The sequence below is a fragment of the Hemicordylus capensis genome, chromosome 1, assembly GCF_027244095.1.
Source record: "Hemicordylus capensis ecotype Gifberg chromosome 1, rHemCap1.1.pri, whole genome shotgun sequence".
In the NCBI taxonomy this organism is placed as follows: Eukaryota; Metazoa; Chordata; class Lepidosauria; order Squamata; family Cordylidae; genus Hemicordylus; species Hemicordylus capensis.
The window spans coordinates 402213249-402235303 of NC_069657.1; the positions used below are offsets into that span (position 1 = coordinate 402213249).

The 22055-nt window shown below is 42.4% G+C and overlaps 1 long non-coding RNA gene across 1 annotated transcript in view; it reads left to right on the plus strand.

The window, feature by feature from the left end:
* Window positions 1–22055, plus strand: part of LOC128349382 (uncharacterized) — a 167766-nt gene that overhangs the window by 75502 nt on the left and 70209 nt on the right. The window contains exon 2 of the long non-coding RNA XR_008318784.1: window positions 338–429. This is a non-coding gene — a long non-coding RNA (uncharacterized LOC128349382). The remainder of the gene's footprint in view (window positions 1–337; window positions 430–22055) is intronic.

Below are 22055 nucleotides of genomic sequence, written 5' to 3' on the forward strand. Positions count from 1 at the left end.
AGCCAGGGGTTGAACCTGGAACCTTCTATATGCAAAAGCATGTGCTCTATCACTGAAGAGTGATATGGCCTGAAGTACTTGAGAAGAATATGAAACAAAATTTTGTTACTATAAATCATTTTTCTTGAGCACATCAATTTAATGCATGTTTAGGCAAATAGCCCAAGCATAAGCACTTGTCTTTAACTACTGCTAAAAGAAGAGATAAGCAGTTACTAAATTTTGAATGTTTGAATGGAAACAGAGATTGCCCCCAGAAATTATACATAAGGATTTTGTAATTCTGTTGGTTTGTTTAGACAGCTCATTAAGTGAAAGCCATGTTTCTTATTTACAGATCTTTGATGCTGTCTGACAGGAATCCTTTTTAAATGATGTATTGGATGGATTGACTGTAGAATCACAGAGAGGTCTTCAAAATCTTCACAGGTAATAGAAATAATGCTGCAGCAAGGGACTGGTTGTCTGAGGGTATCAGTAGAAGAAGAAGAAACTATTCTTATCTAACTTGGACCCCCAGATGTTGCTGGAGCACAGTTCTCATAATGGTCTTTGGCCACTGTGGCTGAGAATTATGGGAGTTGTAGTCCAACAACATCTGGAAGCCCAAGTTTCAGAAGCCATGCTCTAAAGCAGGCATCCCCAAACTGCGGCCCTCCAGATGTTGCTGAACTACAACTCCCAGCATCCCTAGACACAATTTTTTGTGGCTGGGTATGCTGGAAGTTGTAGTTCAGCAACATCTGGAGGGACGCAGTTTGGGGATGCCTGCTCTAAAGCAATGAATGAAAACGCTGGACGTAAGAACACAAAAGTCCCTTTATTTTACTGGATCAAAGTTCCATCATGTCTAGAATTTGACCTCCAACAATGGGCTCCTGGGCACCATTGGGAAGTTCACAGAGAGGGCACAATATAAATAGCTATTAAGAACATAAGAACAGCCCTGCTGGATCAGACCCAAGACCCATGTAGTCCAGCATCCTGTTTCACACAGTGGCTCACCAGATGCTGCTGGAAGCCTACAGGCAGGAGTTGAGGGCATGCCCTCCCTCCTGCTTTTACTGCGCTGCAACTGGTATTCAGAGGCATCCTGCCTTTGAGGTTGGAGGTGGCCATAGCCCACTGACGAGTAGCCGTTAATAGACCTCCATGAAGTTATCCAAATCTCTCTTAAAGCCATCCAGGTTATTGGCTGTCACCACATCTTGTGGCAGAGAATTCCACAAGTGGATTATACGTTGTGTGGAAAAAGTACCTCTGTTTGCTAGTCCTAAATTTCCTGGCAATCAGTTTCATGGGATGACCCCTGGTTCTAGCGTTATGTGAGAGGGAGAAGAATTTCCCTCTATCCGTTTTCTCCACACCGTGCATGATTTTATAGACCTCTATCATGTCTCCCCGCAGTCGTCTTTTTTCTAAACTAAATAGCCTCAAGTGTTGTAGCCTTGCCTCATATGGAAGGTGATCTAGGCCCCTGATCATCTTAGTTGCCCTCTTCTGCACCTTTCCAGTTCTACAATGTCCTTTTTTAGATGTGGTGACCAGAACTGTACACAGTCCTCCAGGTGTGGCCGCACCATATGTTTGTATAAGAGCATTACAATACTAGCAGTTTTATTTTCAATCCCCTTCCTAATGATCCCTAGCATGGAATTGGCCTTTTTCACAGCTGCCACACATTGAGTCGACACTTTCAACGAGATGTCCACCACAACCCCAAGATCCCTCTCCTGGTCAGTCACCGACAGCACAGATCCAATCAGCGTATACTTGAAGTTAGCATTTTTCGTCCAATATGCATCACTTTACACTAGCCAATATTGAACCGCATTTGCCATTTTGTCACCTAGTCCCCCAGTTTGGAGAGATTCTTTTGGAGCTTCTCACAATCCATTTTTTATTTCACTACCTGAAAGAGTTTGGTATCATCTGCAGATCTGGCCACCTCGCTGCTTACCCCTACTTCTAGATCATTTATGACTAAATTAAAAAGCACCGGTCCCAGTACAGATCCCTGGGGGACCCCACTTCCTACTTTCCTCCATTATGAAATCTCTGTTTATCCCTACCCTGTTTTCATATGGTGTGGCCACACTTGGAATACTGCGTACAATTGTTGGAGGTCAAATTCTGGACATGGTGGAACTTTGATCCAGTAAAATAAAGGGACTTTCTTATGTTCTTATGTTCTTATTTTCATAGGTGGAAAATGCTGTCTAGAGCTTCCACACCAGTCATGGACACATTGTTTTTTTTTTAATCATAGAAAAAGTCTCTTGTGGATGAATAGCACAATGTGCACTGCTTTTGACACAGTTGATATAATTGCTCAGAAATGGCCTAAAATATAGAGAGCATAAATAATAGCACAACCCAGTCAGCTTTGCTCCTGATTGCAAAACCCCTATTTATTTCAATAGTGTGTAAACACAAGCCCTGTATATTCTAGGTTAGGTGGCATATTTCATATCATAGAGGTTGGATTTGCGTCAGCGTCTCTCATACCTAAAGATGGCTCACTTAACCATCAGATGAGCTTTCCTAAAAGTTAAGTGCCCATGACTACAACTTTTAAACTTCCTTTAGTTCACAGCAGGACTCTTCTTTTCAATTGATTGCTACTTTCTTGTTTGTGATGCAGTCCATCACAGACTGGGAAACCCAAATGATAACATGGATGGATCAGAAATACTCCTCTGAAAAATCAAAACATTGTAAATATGCAGTCTTTAAAATGGAGGTGGGGTCAATAACATACTGACAAAAGAAGACACCTCCCCTGACACACAGGGTTTGCCAACTGAACTTTCCTGGGACACATTTCTTTGAATAGAATAAAATTACTTTGTCTTTGAATCTTTCCCCCTCCCCACCCCCCACTGCTTAAAGCAGAAATGGAAGCTGCAGTAAACATCTATCAAAAAGAGTTTAATTAAAACATTAAACATCGTGCCACAGAGAAATCTCTTTTTTCCGGCAATAAAACCTCACTGCCGAGTTAATTATTTAATGTAAAGTATTTGCTTCTCTCTGTCTGTATATGAGAGATTAACATATTAATGCAAATGTAATTATGTTGTAAAATTCCTTTTTTAATTTGCACTGTATTTCAACATGCAAGGTTTCCATGAAGCCTGCTTTTCTTCCTTTTAGTAACCTCCAAACATTGAAGGGCATATCATGTTATTGTTGCTGTAATCTGGAAGCTGGATGCAAAAAAAACCATCTTTCTCTCTGGCTTTGCTTTCCTTGTTTGTTTTCTGTGGAAGTTCAGAATGTTGTCCAGTAAACTTGGGAACAGTTTTACTTAAAAAAGAGAACGAGAGAGAGAGAGAGCACTCTTGTCCCTCTTCATGCCTCTGGACAGGTATCCAAGTATGCCCCATTCCAAGGAGGCATACTAATCCAATGTGAAACTAATCCAAGGATATTGGTAGAAAAAGAGAACTTCTGGATCTAGAGACTTAAGGCCATAACACCCCATGGCTTCAGTCTTGAGAATATTTAGTGCATGTGTTTAGGCTTTTAAATATTTTATCTGCTGCTTATATCTAGTAGGCTTCTTAGTGTTTAGCTTTGATTGATAACTTTTAATTTCAAAAAATTTCAAGTTTGTCATTTTAACTGGTCTTTTAATTTTTTAAAAATATTTATTTTATTTTATACTGAATCTGTTTTATTAATCTTGTAAGCTGTAGTGCACCGTAGAGCAGTAGTGCACTGAAGGGGCAGGGTATGAATATTTTAAATCAATAAATAAAGATAAAGTATTTCTCTTGTATATACCACTTGGCTGAGAATGTGGACACTCTCAACATTCTTTAAATTGTCACCTTGGTTCACACTTTCATTTATAACACAACTGTGTATTTTGCTGAAGTAGATGGAAGCTAAAAGTCTAAAAAGTCTAAAGACTAAAAAGTTATTTAAAAGTGAAACACACACACAGGTCATATGTTTGACAGCAAAATGAGGGCAGAAGAAGGGCTGTGCGCATGCCGAGAGGCTGGAGAGCATCTGCAGCAAAAGCTTTTTCCACAGCTGTGTGCATGAACAGAGGGGCACCTAGGTAATTTTGGAGCCTGGACCTAAAGCCCTTTGGAGCCCCCAACCACCAGCTGCAAGTTTAGCATCATCCTCTACACACACACACACACACACACACACACACACACACACACACCATGACACACACAGTATTTTTTACATGTGGTTCGTGAGGGCACAAACAGCATCTGAATTCACAAGAATGTAAAGACATAAAACAAGTATATTTATGCAAATATGCATTAGCAGAAACATTTCAACATGCAACTTAATATAGTCCCATCCCACATAATGGCCAGAAGTGCCTTCTATCAGTTTTGGCTGATACGCCAGCTGCGTCTGTTTCTTGAGGTGGACGACCTCAAAACAGTGGTACATCTGCTGATAACCTCCAGACTGGATTACTGCAATGCGCTCTATGTGGGGATGCCCTTGTATGTAGTCTGGAAACTACAGTTGGTCCAGAATGTGGCAGACAGGTTGGTCTCTGGGTCATCTCAGAGAGATCATATAACTCCTGTATTGAAGGAGCTACACTGGCTGCCGATATGTTTCTGGGCAAAATACAAGGTGTTGGTTATAACCTATAAAGCCCTAAACAGCTTGGGCCCTGGGTATTTTAGAGAACGTCTTCTTCATCATGAACCCCACCCCTCACTGAGATCTGCTGGAGAGGTTCATCTGCATTTGCCAGCAGCTTGTCTGGTGGCCACTCAGGGATGGGCCTTCTCCATTGCTGCCCGAGGCTTTGGAATACACTCCCTATTGAAAGAAGAGCCTCCCCATCTCTGACAGCTTTTAAGAAGTCTTTAAAGATGCATCCGTTCACCCAGGCTTTTAATTAATATTGTTTTAATGGTTTTAATGCTGTTTTAAATATTCTTTTCAAAAATTTAAATTGTTGTAATGTTTTAAACTTTTCATTTTTGTTTTAACTAATGTTTTACTTTCTGTTTTTATTTTGTTGTAAACTGCCCAGAGATGTAAGTTTTGGGCAGTATAAAAACATGTCAATAAATAAATAAATAAATAAATAAATAAATAAATAATCCATACACACTCCCAATTCCCATTCTGTGTCTAAAGCAGAGGACATGCTTAGCTGCCGGGCGCAGGTCACAGTCACACTTGGCCGCCTGGTGATGCAGCGACCACACCACCCAGGACAGACTAAGGAGGATTTGGGAGGCCTCAGGGGGTGTGGAGGCCCTGGACTTCAGCCCAGAATCCCAGGGGTAAGAGGGCCTCTGCACATGCAGTGGGGGGAGTGATTTTTCACTTCTCTCTCCTTCCTGCAAAAGCCCTTTTCACTTTCAGAAATATGTCCCTGAGGATTGTACAGCCTTCAGGAAAGGGTTGCCACATACATCTAGAGAATTCATGGACAGAACTGTCACAATTAACTTTGCTAACTGGGCAAAGAGGCACCTTTTTAATGTGGTGATTCTCTTTATTTATCAAGGGGAGAGTAACTGGCCCTATCCACCCCCAGCACAGTACCTCCAGTGACTGTTGCTGGTGTCTGTCTTATGTTTCTTTTTAGATTGTGAGCCCTTTGGGGTTTTATGTAAACTGCCCTGTGTAAACCACCTCTGTGTATACTGCCCTGAGCCATTTTTGGAAGGGCAGAATAGAAATCAAATAAATAATAATAATAAATTAATAACGGGAGTGAAAATTTTAAAACCCTACTTTTTTGAACGGGATTGCAATGATTGCTCGACAGTGGTCTTTGGTGGTGGTTTTGTGAATTTCCCCCATAGCATTCTTTTCATAGGTGAGGGTTAGGAGCATTTCACCTGAAGAAACACAATCAAATATGTGAAATGAATATGACAGTAACATGAGTGCAGGTGAGAAATGAAAGAAACTGTATTAAGTGTTTACTTTGTTTAACAGCATTTCAGAAAATGACTATTGTCTGAATATAGTTGGAGTAAAAAAAAAAAAGGAGGCTCTCTCTGTCCACATACTTCACAGCTAAATCTAGAGGCCCACTACTACCCTTGCTAACTCTAGAGATGATCTAGAAAGAAGGGAAATGGGCTTACTGAGCCATAGAGAGAGAGCCAACCTAGTCAGTTGGCAGTGCTGGTGTCAGGACTTTCAGACACTGACACTATGTAGATACAATATCTGGAGAGAAGCACCAGAAAAAAGTGGTAAAAATTATTAAAACAATTTTCCTGCTCAAGTTCCTGGACATTTTGTATATAGGATGACACTCTTCCTACATCCTCGACAGGACATCCAATTCCTGGACTGTCAGTGTGGGAACAGTTGAGTACACTGTTTATTAATTTTGTTATTCACAGAGTTTATTGGTTTTGTTATTCAGTAGAACTGGCTGAGACTGACTCAGCAGAAGCACGTGTGAGCCAGAGAAAACAAAAGCAAACAGGGCTCACACAGAGACGTGACTACTTGAATAAAGGAATCATTTTGTTTGAACTGAGAAGTCTCACTCATTCATCACAGTCCAGGCCAGTCCTGGACATGAGGCAACTAGGGATATGAAGAATATTCCGAGTTTGAAACGTTCCAACCTGAAATGGGCCATTTCAAGTGTTTCGATCTCAAAACAGAACACCCTTTAAATGAAGGACGTTTTGAGCTCAGAACGGAGTGACACCATTCCGAGTCAGACTGTTCTTTAGAGGTGCCCCCACCCCCCATTGACTGGTTTTGGCACCAGCTTCCAAATTGATTTGTATGATAACAAGCCAACCAACATAGGAAAATAGGGACATAGGAAGCTGCCATATACTGAGTCAGACCATAGGTCCATCACGCTCAGTACTGTCTGCACAGACTGGCAGCGGCTTCTCCAAGGTTGCAGGCAGGAATCTCTCTCAGCCCTAAGGAACTTGGAGCCTAGATGCTCTCCTAAGGGGAATATCTTACAGCGCTCAGAGTTCTAGTCTCCCTTTCATATGCAACCAGGGCAGATCCTGCTTAGCTTAAGGGGACAAGTCATGCCTGCTACCACAAGACCAGCTCTCTTCCCAGCTCTCTTCTTCTCCTTGCAAGAAGCAAGGAAATCGCAAGTCAACCAGAAGCCAGTGCCAAAACCAGTCAGCAAGGGGAAAAGATGCCCTCAAAATGGTACTTGGAAAACCCGGAACTTCTGAGCTTGTTCTGTCAGAAGAACCAGCTTGACCAGTTGTTCCAATGGAATGTTCCACTCATTTGCATTCCATTCCAAGCTTGCATTCCATTCCAACACAAATTCTGTTCTGTGCACATCCCTAGAAGTAACCCTACCCAGGCCCGTCCTTAGGGCAGGGCGACCAGGGCGATGGGCCCAAGGCCCTGCACTGTGACAGGCCTTGCATGAGAGCAGTCTGCACTGCAAAAGAATTGACCTTCCTCCCCTCTCCCAGCTCGACCAACCTGTAGAGCTGCAGCCTGCAGGAGCTGCACACAGGCTAGCCTGCTATCCGAAGGCTCCCGGCACAAGAGGAGAAGCTGCTACAGCTCCCTTCCCCCAAGGGACTCTCAGCCGTTCGGCGGGTGGGTGGGGCTTCCAAGGGCTTCTGTGATGGAGCAGGCCTCTCTGAAAGCCTCCCAGTTTCCTGAAACTCTCTCTAGTCCCTGAAGCTCTCCAGTCAGGAGGCAGAATGGCCAGTGCTGGCTGCCCACCAGAGTGCTGTGCACACCCTCTGTCCTCCCTGCCCTACAGCCCTGAGCTGTGCAGAGAGTTTGTGCCTTCCTCCTCCTTTTCGGAGCTAGCAATGAAAGGTATGGGATTTCCCTTTTTTCATAATTCCCCAACCACTTGTATATTTATGGCATGGCTTTCTATAGGGCTTTGATATTGTGCACAGATAAAGCGGGGTGGGTGGGAGGGCACGGAATATTGAAATTTAAATTGACTGGACAAATTAACCACCTTGGGGTTGTCTTTTAACGAAAGGCGGTATATAAATGCAAAAATAAAAAATAAAAAAATAAAATAAAATTGCTTATTTTTAAATATTATTTTTTTTAAAAAAGTCCTACAAGAGGTTTGTTTCATGGCAGAAAATTACAAAAACTTCTGGAACTGAAGCCCGTCCTTGGACCATAATTCCACCCCCATGTGGAGGAATCTGCCCTTTGCCTTCATAAAAAGAGTAAAAGCATCCCATGTTTTGCCCCACCCTTTAGATCACCTGGAAAGACTTGCATTAGGGCTTTGATATCAGGCACAGATATAGGACAGGGTGGGAGGGCTCTGAATATTGAAATTGAAATGGTTTGGACAAATTGTTCTTAATTTTCTTTTCTTTTCTAAAAATATATTTTTAAAAGTCCTATAAGTGGCTTGTTTCATGACTTTTTAATAACTTTAACCTACTGCAGTAAAACTGCCAGAAAGAGTTCTCTCTATCCATAGAGTACTTCACAACTAGTGAAAGTAGGGCTAACTGTAAACATCTAAATAAACTTTATTTATTTTATTTGTACATGCACTATGCTCCAGTTGGTTTGCAGTCCAGAATGTCTGAGTGAGAACTGTGAGGCAAGGGTCATGTGTTGTGCTTTTAACTTTCCCCCTTTACAAATGAACTATATGACCAAGCTGGTTGGGCATGTCCAAAAACCTCACTCATTTACTCACTCGCACTATTTACACAGTGTGTCATCAGTCAGTATGATTTTGTAATCATACAAAATGTGAAGGGGGGCCTCGCACATGCTGATTCGCCCCCAGACCCACAACTCCCTAGGGACGGCCCTGACCCTACCTCAGGAACATATTTCTGGAAGCAGAAAATGGCTTTTGGTGGGAAGAGAGAGAAGCAAAAATCACTGTCCCCGCCACATGTGATCAGCTGCAGAAGCTTTTACTGCAACTACAGGCGAAACTCGGAAAATTAGAATATCGTGCAAAAGCCCATTAATTCCAGTAATGCAAATTAAAAGGTGAAACTGATATATGAGACAGACGCATTACATGCAAAGCGAGATAAGTCAAGCCTTAATTTGTTATAATTGTGATGATCATGGCGTACAGCTCATGAAAACCCCAAATCCACAATCCCAGAAAATTAGAATATTACATGGAACCAAGAAGACAAGGATTGAAGAATAGAACAATATCGGACCTCTGAAAAGTATAAGCATGCATATGTATTCAGTACTTGGTTTGGGCCCCTTTTGCAGCAATTACTGCCTCAATGCGGCGTGGCATGGATGCTATCAGCCTGTGGCACTGATGAGGTGTTATGGAAGACCAGGATGCTTCATTAGCGGCCTTCAGCAATTCTGCATTGTTTGGTCTCATGTCTCTCATCCTTCTCTTGGCAATGCCCCATAGATTCTCTATGGGGTCAGGTCAGGCGAGTTTGCTGGCCAATCAAGCACAGTACACTGTATACTTTTCAGAGGTCCGATATTGTTCTATTCTACAATCCTTGTCTTCTTGGTTCCATGTAATATTCTAATTTTCTGAGATTGTGGATTTGGGGTTTTCATGAGCTGTACGCCATGATCATCACAATTATAACAAATTAAGGCTTGACTTATCTCGCTTTGCATGTAATGCGTCTGTCTCATATATCAGTTTCACCTTTTAATTTGCATTACTGAAATTAATGGGCTTTTGCACGATATTCTAATTTTCCGAGTTTCACCTGTACTCTCCAGTCCAGCCTCTCTGCAAGTGCACAGCCCATCTTCCATCCCCATACTGCTGCAGAATGTGTGTGTGTAAACATATTATATCCTACATTGACATGGGGCTTCCAGTGCTCTTCTATCCATGGCATTGATCAGATTCTTCCCAACACCTACCTACCTACCTAACTTCCTTCATTCTGCATCATCAGTGGGAGAGCATGGGTGGTGTGGTTTTTAAGATGGGATTGAGTTATGCACCTTATCACAGTGACTGTTAGTTTTGCTTCTGTTAGTCTTTGCAATCTTGGTTTTAAATTTGTAATACCTTGTGTGTATTACACAAGGGTGTAGATACAGGAAGAGTGTTGTGGCATGCAGATAAACTGTTAAATAAATAAAAAATATTCATGTACATGAAAGTATGTCATCCACACATTGAGTCTGTTCTCACAACCACAGATTCTTGACTAGGAGAGGGTTAACCCAGGATCCAGTCGTCATCTGGGGCAGCAGAAGTCCTGACCCAGCATTTCCAAACCTGGGCAGGCCAGATCTGCTACACAGGGTTAAAAGTGTAGTAGGATGAAAATGCCACCTTCTGTTTAGGTTGCCTGTGCACCCGACATGTTCTAAACTGTTTGTGGGCTGCCGGTGGCCATGTTAACCATAGAGTTGGGTGGAAAGTGGGGTCAGGAAGAGAGCTGTTGCTTTACTAAAGGCTGCCTTTCCAATGCATTATGGAGGCTCTCATTCTCAATTTCAGGTGTGAGACTGTCACTGCGTTTGTGTGGGTGTACAAGCTGCAGTGTCAAAAGGAAACTCTGGTCATCTGGGAGCAGTAAGGTAGGATCCTGTCTTCCCTCCAGCCCACCCCCATTTGGTTGTGAGTGCAGCCTCATTATGCAGAAATTATTCATAAAAATCATGCGTGCCACATAACATGTAATGCTGCTCTTAGTACTAGCTACACCATGTGATGTGGGTGTGAGTTTTTGCTTATTCATTGTCTGAAGCAGTACATCCTGGAATGACTGTGGTTTTGATCACCTTTCAAATTTAAACACTTGCTACAACTCCCAATTGAGATCCAGAAACTTTTTAATATATAAAACAAACAATCTCAATCAGAAAACAGACTACTTCTCTTCTAAATGGTACTGTGCTGTCCACTCTATAATTTAATGCTCCTTTGTGAGCCCTCTAAAATGATTTATCTTTATTTGAATACCTGTGAAGAAAAACAAGCTTTTTGTCAGAGCTCAAAATTAAAATGAGACCAGTAAAACAAAATCCTTAAGCTACCGAGCTCCACTTTGTACTCAAGTTAAGGTTCAATTTCAGAAGAAAAGACAGCACAATATTTGCAATGAAAAGAATAAAATAAGGATTTTTTTATAGAGGTAGTTTGGGGGAAATTTCTAATGAATCCTATCCAACCATAAAATCATGTAGAAAATGAATCCTATCTGACAATGAAATAAAACTGAAACAAATTACAAGGTTCCTATATTCGGAGAACAAATTAATTTCATGTTTGGAATACTAATTGTACACTGTAGGGCCTAAAACTATTTATTGTCCCTGCTTAGACTGTCACCAAAGAATTTTTGAATACAATGAACATCATGTTCCTGTCTGGAACACAAAAGGAGAGCAGAACAGAGGCTCATGGGACATCAGGGGAACTTAATGTGTGCTGGACACTGTATGTAATAAGAGCTTTGAAGGTTGTTCCAGTTGTCCTATGAGGCATGAACTAGGAGGAAAATGAATTTTAATGTAAGTGGTAATAGGCTTGGTGTGAATTTAATTGGACATAATTTTTGAACAGCTCATTGAAAAGCAATGAAAATAACACGGAGAGAGGTTGAGATGCACTGCACCCCAAAATTTTAAGAAATGGCTGGGCTTGCTTTGATAGGAAGCCAGCCATTAAGATCGGAGATCTTCCTGCTTATCTTCAAGGGGCATTCACAAATGCTGCCTGGATGTGTGCTAGAAAAACAGCAACCAATCATTTAAAAGACTGGTTCTCGTGAGCAGCAAGAGGGTAGGACAAGCATCCTACCATGTTTGGAGGCTGTGCACACTACCATTTTGTGATTGTGTGCAAGGTAGGAGGTGGGGGATGTGATTGTGTGCAAGGCTTGTGCTGGGTAGGAGGGCTCCATCCTATGCAGCAGCTGTACTATGGGAGGAAAAGCCCTCTTCCCCAGCAGGAGCCCTGCACACAATCACTTCCCTCTTGCAATCTTCACATAGTTCAATCCCTCCCAGAGGTGCACTAACTCTCAGACCTTGGGGATCCAGTCCAGTCCTCCAAGGTCCGGGGGGGCCTCCAAATAGCTGGGGGCCTCCGGCAGCCATCCCGTGCCTGCCCCGCCAAAGCTCCACTTTTTTAAAAAAATCTTACTGCAGCTGAGGGGTCACTGCAGGAGGGAGTAGAGCAGTCCTTCTCCCTCCCGCCCCCTTCCCCGGTGGCAGTGGGGACCAGGAGCGAAGCTGGACCCATCCATTCGGGCCAGCATCTTTAAGCAACTGTGAGGCACACCTGCACAGTTTAGAGATAAGTCAATAAGTCTTTTTAATAAGTCTTACTTTTGTTTCACAATTGAATTTTTCATTTGCCACCAGTTCCAAATGTATTTGTGCTATTAGAGTTGTTCTCACAAGCAAAGGGTGGGTGAGGTTAGTGTGCAGAAAGGAAGGAGGGCTCGTACCTTTTTGCTCCCACATGACATGAATCTCCTCTGGGCTCTGCTACTCTGAGCAGAGCTCACCAACTGCTCACATGAGCAGCACAGTGGTGAGCTCCAGAACTCAAATGAGAGGGGGCAAGGTCCTCCAGCATCCCACAATGCAATGCATGATCAACACAGCAGCTGCCCTCAGCATTGTAGCAGCTCTCCTCTGTCTGGTCCCTCTTCCCCTGCTGACTTTATGATGAACATACATGGCTGCTGGCCACTCAGGAGCAGTGTTGGAAGCAGCGGCAGCACACACAACCAATGGAGGCGGTTGGAAGGGGTTTTTTTCACTTCCTAATTGACTTTTAACCTAGGTAGCTGATCTGGGCTTTCCAGGGATGGAGCTTCTGGGTTGGGAGGGCCCCTGCTAGCCAGAGCTACCTGGGTAGCAGAGTTAACCCAGGTAGCTCTGATTGTGAGAACAGCCTTATTTGCTTCTAAAAGGTTTCCTTGTGGTCTCCAAAAAGGCAACCACCCAAAGCTCATACTATAGTCAAGGGTGGGTGGGAGCAATGCTTCTTTACCCCTACTAAATGAGCAAAGAGGCAACTTTTTAAAGTGGTGATTCTCTTATTTTTAGCAGGGGGAGAGCAACTGACCCTATCCATCCCCAGCACAGCATCCCTCCAGTGGCTGTTGCTAGTATCTGTTTCTTTTTAGATTGTGAGCCCTTTGGAGACAGAAGGCCATGTTTATGTATTATTCATTTTTATATGTAAACCACTTTGAGAACTTTGATTGAAGAGTGGTATATAGATATCAGTAGTAGTAGTAGTAGTAGTAGAATAAGAATAAGAATGGTCTGGGAGGGCACAGGCTGCAACTGCTGTCAAACTCCACCCTTCCCAGGTCCTCTAGCCAATGCTTCATCTTGAAGCTGGTGGGTGATAGGCATCATTCTTCCTGTGAGGCTGTTGATACATATCTGTCTGTCTGTCTGTCTGTCTATGTATTACATTTCTCCACCACCAAAAATAAGTGTCTCGTGGTGGTTTACAGAAAAATAAAATCAAGGAAACCACAGTTAAAACCAAGCAATTAAAACAGTTTAAAGTAATTTTAAAACTGAGGACAAATGTGCCTATAGCCCCATTAGACAGGAAAGCAGCTAGAAACGCAGTTGGGGAAATGACAGGGGAGAAAAACAGCTGGTAGAGAAAGGGTTGTGTATACCCTCATCCTGCCACTCCTTTGCTGGAAACAATCCCCCCTCCCAAAGCCACTTTCCATTTAAAAAAAAAGCTATTGAAACTCCATTGAGCGTGGCTGCATGTACAGTTTGCCCCCAGACCATTTTGTCGTCAGCCATCGCAGACTCAACAAGGGTCGGTATCCTATGAGAATTCTGCAGCTAAGAAGGGCAACGTGTCACACTTCCATTTGCCCATCAGTACTACCAAATACTGGCTGTCTCCTTTATATGTGCTTGCAGTACTTTATGCTGCTTATTTTATTCTCTTTCCCTGATAGTCTTAAACGCATCATCACTGTACAGTGTTTCCCAGAGAAATGTAAGGCTGCCATGTGGCTTTCTTAAGATGTGTTGATAGGAACTAATGAACCTTCACAGGTACACATACTCCATACGTTTGTGATTTGAGAAAGCTGTTTAATGCAGGTGAACTGATAGCCATTTAAAATCCATCCTTTTGTATTCTTGCTGACACACAGCTTGCCTAAACTAATTTTGCTACATACATTAGTTAAGCAGCCAGACATCATGTGAATGTTTTTTTGTATATTAGTCCTGTCCTGTGTTTATTTTCAATCAGTTTACATAGCAAGTATAACGAAGACAGGATGTTTCGTGCCTGCTTATCCAATCTACATCTGCTGTCACAGCTACACTGAGCCAATTGAAATTTCAACCAAGGAATTATACAGAAGATGGGAAACGAGAGCATTCTTTCTTATTGTACTTTAGAACATATGTTGTGTCATTTAAGGTCTCTCTGCCGTAAGGCTCTAAAAATACATGGAGAGCCATGCTTTTGTAGAATGCATGAAACTGAAATCCAGCTTGCCATTGAGTCCTTTTTAGTGGTAATTGGTGGGTTTGATTATTAGGGAAAGGGAGAACCACCCTGAAGGCCTGCATGGACCACACTCAATTGTGTTGCCATTTTACCATTACAGGTGTAGAATACATGCAAGTATGGAGTTATGTTACTATGTACTACCCTTCAGTAGCCTATGTTACAGGGTGCCTGAATGTGCAAGCTAAAATATTCTAAACAAACCTGAATGACAATCCATCTGTCAAAGATTGGTTGGTTGTGCTCTTCGACCTTCCAGTCCTGCAAAAGAAGCTTGGCTGACTCTTAATTTGGGCTTTCTGCGCTTCCCAGGATGGATGCTCTATGTTTTGAGGAAAACATTCATTCAGTTGATTGGTTGTGCCTTGCTCTTTGACCTTCCAATCCTGTGAAGGAAGCTCAGCTGGCTTTTAATTTGGGCTTTCTAGGCTTCCCAGGATGGATGCTTTATGCAATTCAGAGAACATTCCAGCAGAAGCCACAAATCCTCTCACCTAGCAATAATCTTTCCACATTCAAGAAAAATGTGGAAACCTCTTACAAGTGCAAACCACCTAGTATAAGTCATCTTCATTCCTTGGAAGTAAAATAAGGGTTTATAAACTGGTTGAAATTGTGGTTGTTTTGAGAGAACACTTATTGTGGTCCCAGGACACCCAGGACACAAACACCTTTCTCTCATATGGAGGAGAATGTTTAAGAAACCCTCATCACCCCAATTATTTCCAAATGAGCAGGATCAAAAGGTTGTAATGAAAGTGTGTATATTTATTTCTCCCGAGAGAGCTAGAATGCTGTGCCATGGGTTATTTGCTTATCTGCTTCACTGATGTCATAGTCTATGCACAAGTGAAGACCATTTGCAAAAATCTGTATTCTGTACAAAAGCAATTGTGCTTCTGCATAGAATACAGAACAGAATATTATTATTTATATACTGCTTTTCAACAGAAAATTTGTCAAAGTGGTTTATAGAGAAAAAAGAATAATAGGAAGAGTTTCATTCCTTGTCCCCAAAGGGCTAGCATTCTAAAAGGAAACACCAGGAACAGCCCCTGAAGGGATACTGTGATGGAGTAGGAAGTCCTCTGTGTTCCCCCAAAATTTGTCCCTGAGGATTTCCTGGGGAAATCCTGGGGAAAGGGAGATTGTCAGAATTCCCCCTTCCCCAGTGCACCAGCGGGAGTGCTATTAGTCCACTCCTCTCATTGTGTATATAGCGCTGTGTATATTCTATTCTGTATTCTACCAGTGCTTCCTTGTTCTGAAGGTCAACCGTTTACAGTTAGTGCCACCCATTATTTCTACTGGAGCAACAGTATATAAATTATCAACCCCTTGTTTGCTTCCGATGTGCAAGTGATGGGTGGGGAGGCATTTGCAGAGCAAGAATGGTGGGCAGGTTTGGGTTTTTAAGAATTCTTACATTATTTTGCGTCCACATTTCTTCTACCCCCTCCCGCTTTCCTTCACTTAGCCAAAACATCTGGTCTCAGAGAAAGGCTGAGGCCAGATGTACCCAAGGCAAGAGGTTGAAAAGGAAATGCAGTGGGCAGACAAAGGATTAAACACCCACCCACTACTTCTCACTTACAAATGCTGCTCCCTCCACAGCTTTGTGCACCGGAGGCAAACACAGGATCGAGAATTCCTGTTTTGCTGTCAAATGCCCAGTCTAAACCCACCAAAGGGATGAGAATTCACTTCTCTTTCTTCATCTGCAAATTAAAAGAAACAGCACCTTCTTTACTGGGCAGCTACAAACCTCACTTCCAAAGTCTGCTAAAAGCACTGTTGAATTTTTAAAATTATTAACCTTTTCTTATAAAGGGAAGCAGTTGTGACAGAAGGAATCTTTTATTTTGGAGTTTAGATTGTCTGCATATGCTGAAGGGGAGTCTGGGGACTGCTGGATGGATACCAGTTCGCTCAGCTTGACTCACAAACCCTGCTGATAATGCTAATATTGTACTGTGCTGCTAATAATAATTTCTCCTCAGCTCAGTTTGGTAGGGGGTCTACGACTTCAGAGCAGGATTATGTGATAAATTCCTTTGCCTTCCAACCAGCACACAGTTCCAAGGGATCATGGCTTGGCATTTAATGACAACTCTAAAGCCCAGTGTGGCAAATAGATTTCCTTTTTACAGTAAGCTTGGTATCTTGGAAGCTCATTTGTATTCTGAGCATCACTTATTCACCTTTCCCAGTAACTTAATCCATATGTCTATTACCTTCTTGCAATCTGTTTGTTCCCCATTTCCTTCTAAATTGCATATTATTCGATTAAGTTTTTTGACTCCCACATTGGCACCAGTGATGTATCTTCACCAGCTGTACCAGTTTCCCCTTTTGCTGTTGCATAAACACCTTGATCATGCTGCCTCCTCTGTGCCTTGCTTTGAGCAAGACCAGAATCCCTCTGCACACACACCCAGTGGTAAAAGCTAGCAAAGGGGGAATGTAATTGATAGATTAGGAAAACTTTCAAGGCTCGAACTGTCTTGGAGGTCACTGCTGGAGCATCAATCTCCTTTCCCTCCCTCCAACGTAATAATTTTCCTGTTTGGAAAGCTTATCCTATCATTTGCAAGGCTTTTAATCAATTTAAGGCAACTGTTTGCCATATGCTTTAAAAAAAATGAAGTGTGAGGGGATGCATGAAGCTCAGTGGCAGCTGGTATTGACAGACCCTGACGTTTTGTCAACAGATTTGATTCCTCCTGCAGAAAGTAGGGCTGCCCCACAACAGCAACTGCATTCATATACTTTGTATCATCATCATCATCATCATCATTGCTCTCCATCTGATTAAGACTGCTAGGTTTAGACCCTGAGAGGGATGCTCCTGCATTTTTTAGAGCAGGAAGGAGAATTTTGACCTGGTAGAGCTTCTGTTGTCATTACAGCCCTTTGATGTTACATGTTTAATCTGGTGAAATACACTTTTTTATGCTGCGCTTAAAAAATACAAGAGGCCTGGTCAACTTGCCAGTTCTGGACCTGGTAAGCTGACAACCCAATTTGATGGGGCCGTACAGTGGTAGAGCATCTGCTTTGCATGGAGAACGTCCCAGGTTCCGTTCCTGATATCTCCAGATAGGGCTAGGAAGGATTCAATCTGAAACCTTAGTCAGCTGCTGCCAGTCAGTGTAGACCATACTGAGTTAGATGGATCAATGGTCTACCCCAGTATAAGGTAGTTCCCTATGTTTCTATATAGCTAGATCCAACAACCAAGGCCTACTGAGACAATAAATGGACCAATTCTTCATAGACAATACTGAGTGAGATGGACCGATGCTCTAAGGCAGCTTCCTATGTTCCTAGTTCTCAGCTAGAGTTGTTACTACTACTACTACTAATAATAATAATAATAATTATATACCACTTTTCAATGAAATTGCTCAAAGTGGTTTACAATAAAGAAGGAAGGAAGGAAGGAAGGAAGAGGAAGGAAGGAAGGAAGGTGGTTCCCTGTTTGAAAAGGTCTCACATAAAAAAAGAAACATAGGTTAGATGCCAGCAACAACTACTGGAGGGATGTTGTGCTTGGATAGGGTCACTGAATTTCAATTAAGGGGAACTTTCAAGGCAAATGTGCAAGTTCCTGCTTGGAAAAACATTCAGAGAATCTGGAGGAAAATAAGGAGCAACATTTCTTAGGGTTGGGAATATTCCCGTGGTTTGCCATGCTCCAGTTTTTGGTAGCTCAGCAGCAAGTTTTTCTAAAGCTGGCACTCATTGAGCAGATGGCACTCCAGTTCTGTGGTACTCACTTTGCATGGGCCCAAAATGAATTGAGAGTGCACTCAAGAGTCCACTGAACAACACAGATGTCTCTGGGGCATGCTCTTCTTTCAGGTGGAAGGGTTGAGATCAAAGTGAGATCAGATACAGAAGCTGCTGATTCCAAGCTGACTGACCACTGAGTAAAGTAAGAGCATACCATGCTCTCCTGTGCTGCACATCTCATAAAGGAACACTAGCAATTTCAGGGTCAGCATCTAGAAAGCCTAGACACAATGCAGAGTTGATATTAATAAAATGGCTTTGATAGCCTTGGCTGACAGATTATATTAGACACATGGGCCCTGTCCAGGGCTTCATACCTCAGTAAATCATCTTGCTGTGTTTCTTGATGTCTCTGCATTTGAAGCAGCTTTTTAAAGGTAGGTGCCTATTCAATGTCCCTTGAAGCACAGACACCTGTGGGCATCCCATCAGCGAGCTTTCTCAGCAGCTGGGAGAGAAGCAAGGAGGGTTTTTGCTGCTGAGCATACAGTGCAGTTGTATGGCATTTCTATAATCATAGTTTTTTTTAAAAAAACAGTTGGGTTATGTCTTGCCAGTCCAAGTCTCTCCAAGCACTTTATTTGTCTAATATAATCTAGTCTATTTGAGCTTTATGATATAAATGCTCATGATAGCATGTTAGTGCTCAAACCTAATTTAGTGCTCCGACATGCTATCAAGCAGCTTTTCAAATGATAAGGGTCAGCCACTCATGTTTGATCCAATGGTACTGATTAACAATGTGCATCGAAAGCAGCCCCAGTCATTTAAGTGCATCTGCCCATGTTAATTCAGTTTTATAATCCCTAATTAGGATTATTTGAGGAGAAGGTAATACCAAGTCACTATGATACTATTTTATTTAGCAATAGCAATAGCACTTACATTTATATACCACTCTATAGCCGGAGCTCTCTAAGCAGTTTACAATGATTTTTAGCATATTGCCCCCAACATTCTGGGTACTCATTTTACCAACCTCGGAAGGATGGAAGGCTGAGTCAACCTTGAGCCCCTGGTCAGGATCGAACTTGTAACCTTCTGGTTACAGGGCGGCAGTTTTACCACTGCGCCACCAGGGGCTCTTTAGCAGTCTTTTGAATTTAGCAGTCTTTTGAATGTACAAACTCCAAATCCAAATTCGACACCTAGAGCAATAGGTCCTGCTTATTTGCTTATTTTACCAGGTGTGTGTCGAAGCAGCCAACTCAAGTGGGGCGTGTTTCCAGCTGCCCCTCACCACATCGTCTGCATCCCACTGCCACCCACCACTGTTGGAGCAGCTCTTCACCAAGCAGCGTCACTTGGCAATAAGCATCTCCAAGGCAGTCATCTTCCTTTTCTTCTTTACAGTGGCTGCATCCCTCACCATCACCTGACTTGGTACACATCCTCCTCCTCTTCCTCATGTGCCACCGGGCTGCTTATGAAAAGGGAGAGGAGGTGGAAGAAGAAATGTGAAAGACCTCCAGTACTCTACTCCTCTTCCCACATTTCCTCTCCCACCCTCTCTCATTTTCATAAGCAGCCCAATGGCATGAAAGGTGGTGGAGAAGGGGGAAGCCATGTGGTATTGCCCCACAAAGGAGGAGGAAGCAGCAGCAGAGGAGGTGGGTGGATGTGTGTACATGCATGCCAGCTATTGTTGCAGCAGCAGTGAAGAATAAAGGAGGATGCACACATGACTGGAGCAGGGGACATGTGGCATGCTAAGGTCTTGAAGCCACTTTATAGCACCAGTTTGGGCACTGTGGTACTAAAGGACAGTGGCAGGGGCGTTGCTATAATTGAGCAAAAGGGTTCAAAGAACACGGGCCCCCAGCTCCTGAGGGCCCTCCAGCTCCACCCCTCCCTATTTCCTTCATTATCTCCCTCCCTAAGGGAGGCCGCCAGAGAGAGTGCTGAACATGGTCCTCCTCTCCCCTAGCTACGCCCCTGGACAGTGGTACTATAGAATAGGCTGATCTGTATATAAAAATGTTGTCTGTTCTAAAGGCCACACTTAAATGCACCATTAACAGATTTTTAAATTGTGATTGAGCCTGGAAGCTCCCCTTATTTAAGAAAAAGCAGCCACAGGGGCCAAATCCAGATCGGGATCATGGCAAAATAGGGAGGAGGGTTATATTTTCTCCTCATGTACATTTCCTACTGAAATTTGTCCCCCAGAGCTGTTGGACATGTGCAGCAACCGGGGTTCCCAGTCATATAAAGCACCTAGTGCATATAACTGTATTCACATAGGCAGACCTTGCAGCTAATGTGGAGCCATTGGGAGAGTCCTGTTCGCTTTCTCCAGGCATTTGGTCCACTTGTGGAAAGAATGACTGAAAGAGGCTATGGTGTCTTTGTAGTCTACAAATAAAATCCAGCTATTTTATCAATTGTACTGCTGCTTTGATTTTCTGCTGTTTGTTGGCTTTATTAAACGTTGATTTTTTTGGGGGGGGGTTATTTTATTATTTTTACTGATCATTGTCTCTAAGGCTGTTAAATTTATTCTAAATTGAAATGTATGTGGAGACCTGTTCAGGCAAAACATCTGTATTATTTTCCAGATAAGTTGGCAGGATGCTGACAATGTTAATGTAAACCACTTTGAAAATTTTGTTGAAAAGCAGCATATAAATATTCGTCATTGTCATCGTAGTAGTAGTGAAATCACATTTGTAAATCTCTATATAATAAAGACAACTGGACTCACCCGGAAGTAGATGCAACTTGGTCATTGACCTTTTTATCTGTCCTTCCCAACATATTTCTTCCTACTTATTTCCCAAATAACAATTCCATACAGGTTATTATATAATATTAAAAAGACTAGGTTAAACAGGTGATGATTAATTGACTGACATCGTTCTAAACATTACTTTAATTGTGTGGTAGTATCTGCGCACAGATCACTGTGAAGAGTTCCTTTGTAGCCTGGCTGTCTTTGGTAGTGAAGTCCTAGAGCTGTAGATCGCTGACTTTAACCATCTGTAATATCTGCAAGAACCTTCCTTCCTTCCTTCCTTCCTTCCTTCCTTTTCTCCCTCACTTTTCTCTTCCTTAGATGCTAGCTACAAGAAGATTTCAAAATGGGCTATAAATAAATGGTGAAAAGGCATTAAACCTCAAAGGAGTATCTCAAAAGCTGTTTCCAAATGGCTTCTATTGAGCCTGATCACATATTTACCATTATTTTCTAATCTCTTGTTCTCTCTCTCTTTAAATTTTGTTCTTAGTGATGGTTGTATGCCATTACGTTCTTTGCTCTTCAAGGTTTGTCTGCTCCTGCTGCTTATTTATAACCTAAGGTTTAATCTTCTCTTTTTGATTTCACAGTGTGTTGTGCTGTGTGGAGCTGAGCAGAGAATTGTTTAATATTGCAATAATGCATTGTGAGTGTACAGCTCTGTTCATCAGAGGCACTCAGCATACATTATAGAGGTGTTTGTATTCACGTTTTTAAATAGGGAAATGAAGAAGGGAGAGTGAAGCCTTAGTCCCAAGCCTGTCTTCTAAACTTGAAGTTTTATAGTAACCAACAAGAGTCTCACAATTATGTATGTGCACCATATGAAATGTATGACATGGCTTTCATTCTCTTCTGTAGTCTCTAAAATAGAATGGCTGGTGCAATTTGCTAAAAGCTGAATTTTGGGTCAAATATGTATTTGAAATTTTAAAAAGTTCAGCAATCTGTGAAGTCAACATACAGAAGGGGAGTAGGATCACACCTACTGTCTCCATGATACCCTCCACATATTGATAGTAACTTGTGCACAGAGCCTATTTACATACAGCTTGTACATGAGCAGGCTCTCCTTAGTCTTCTCTT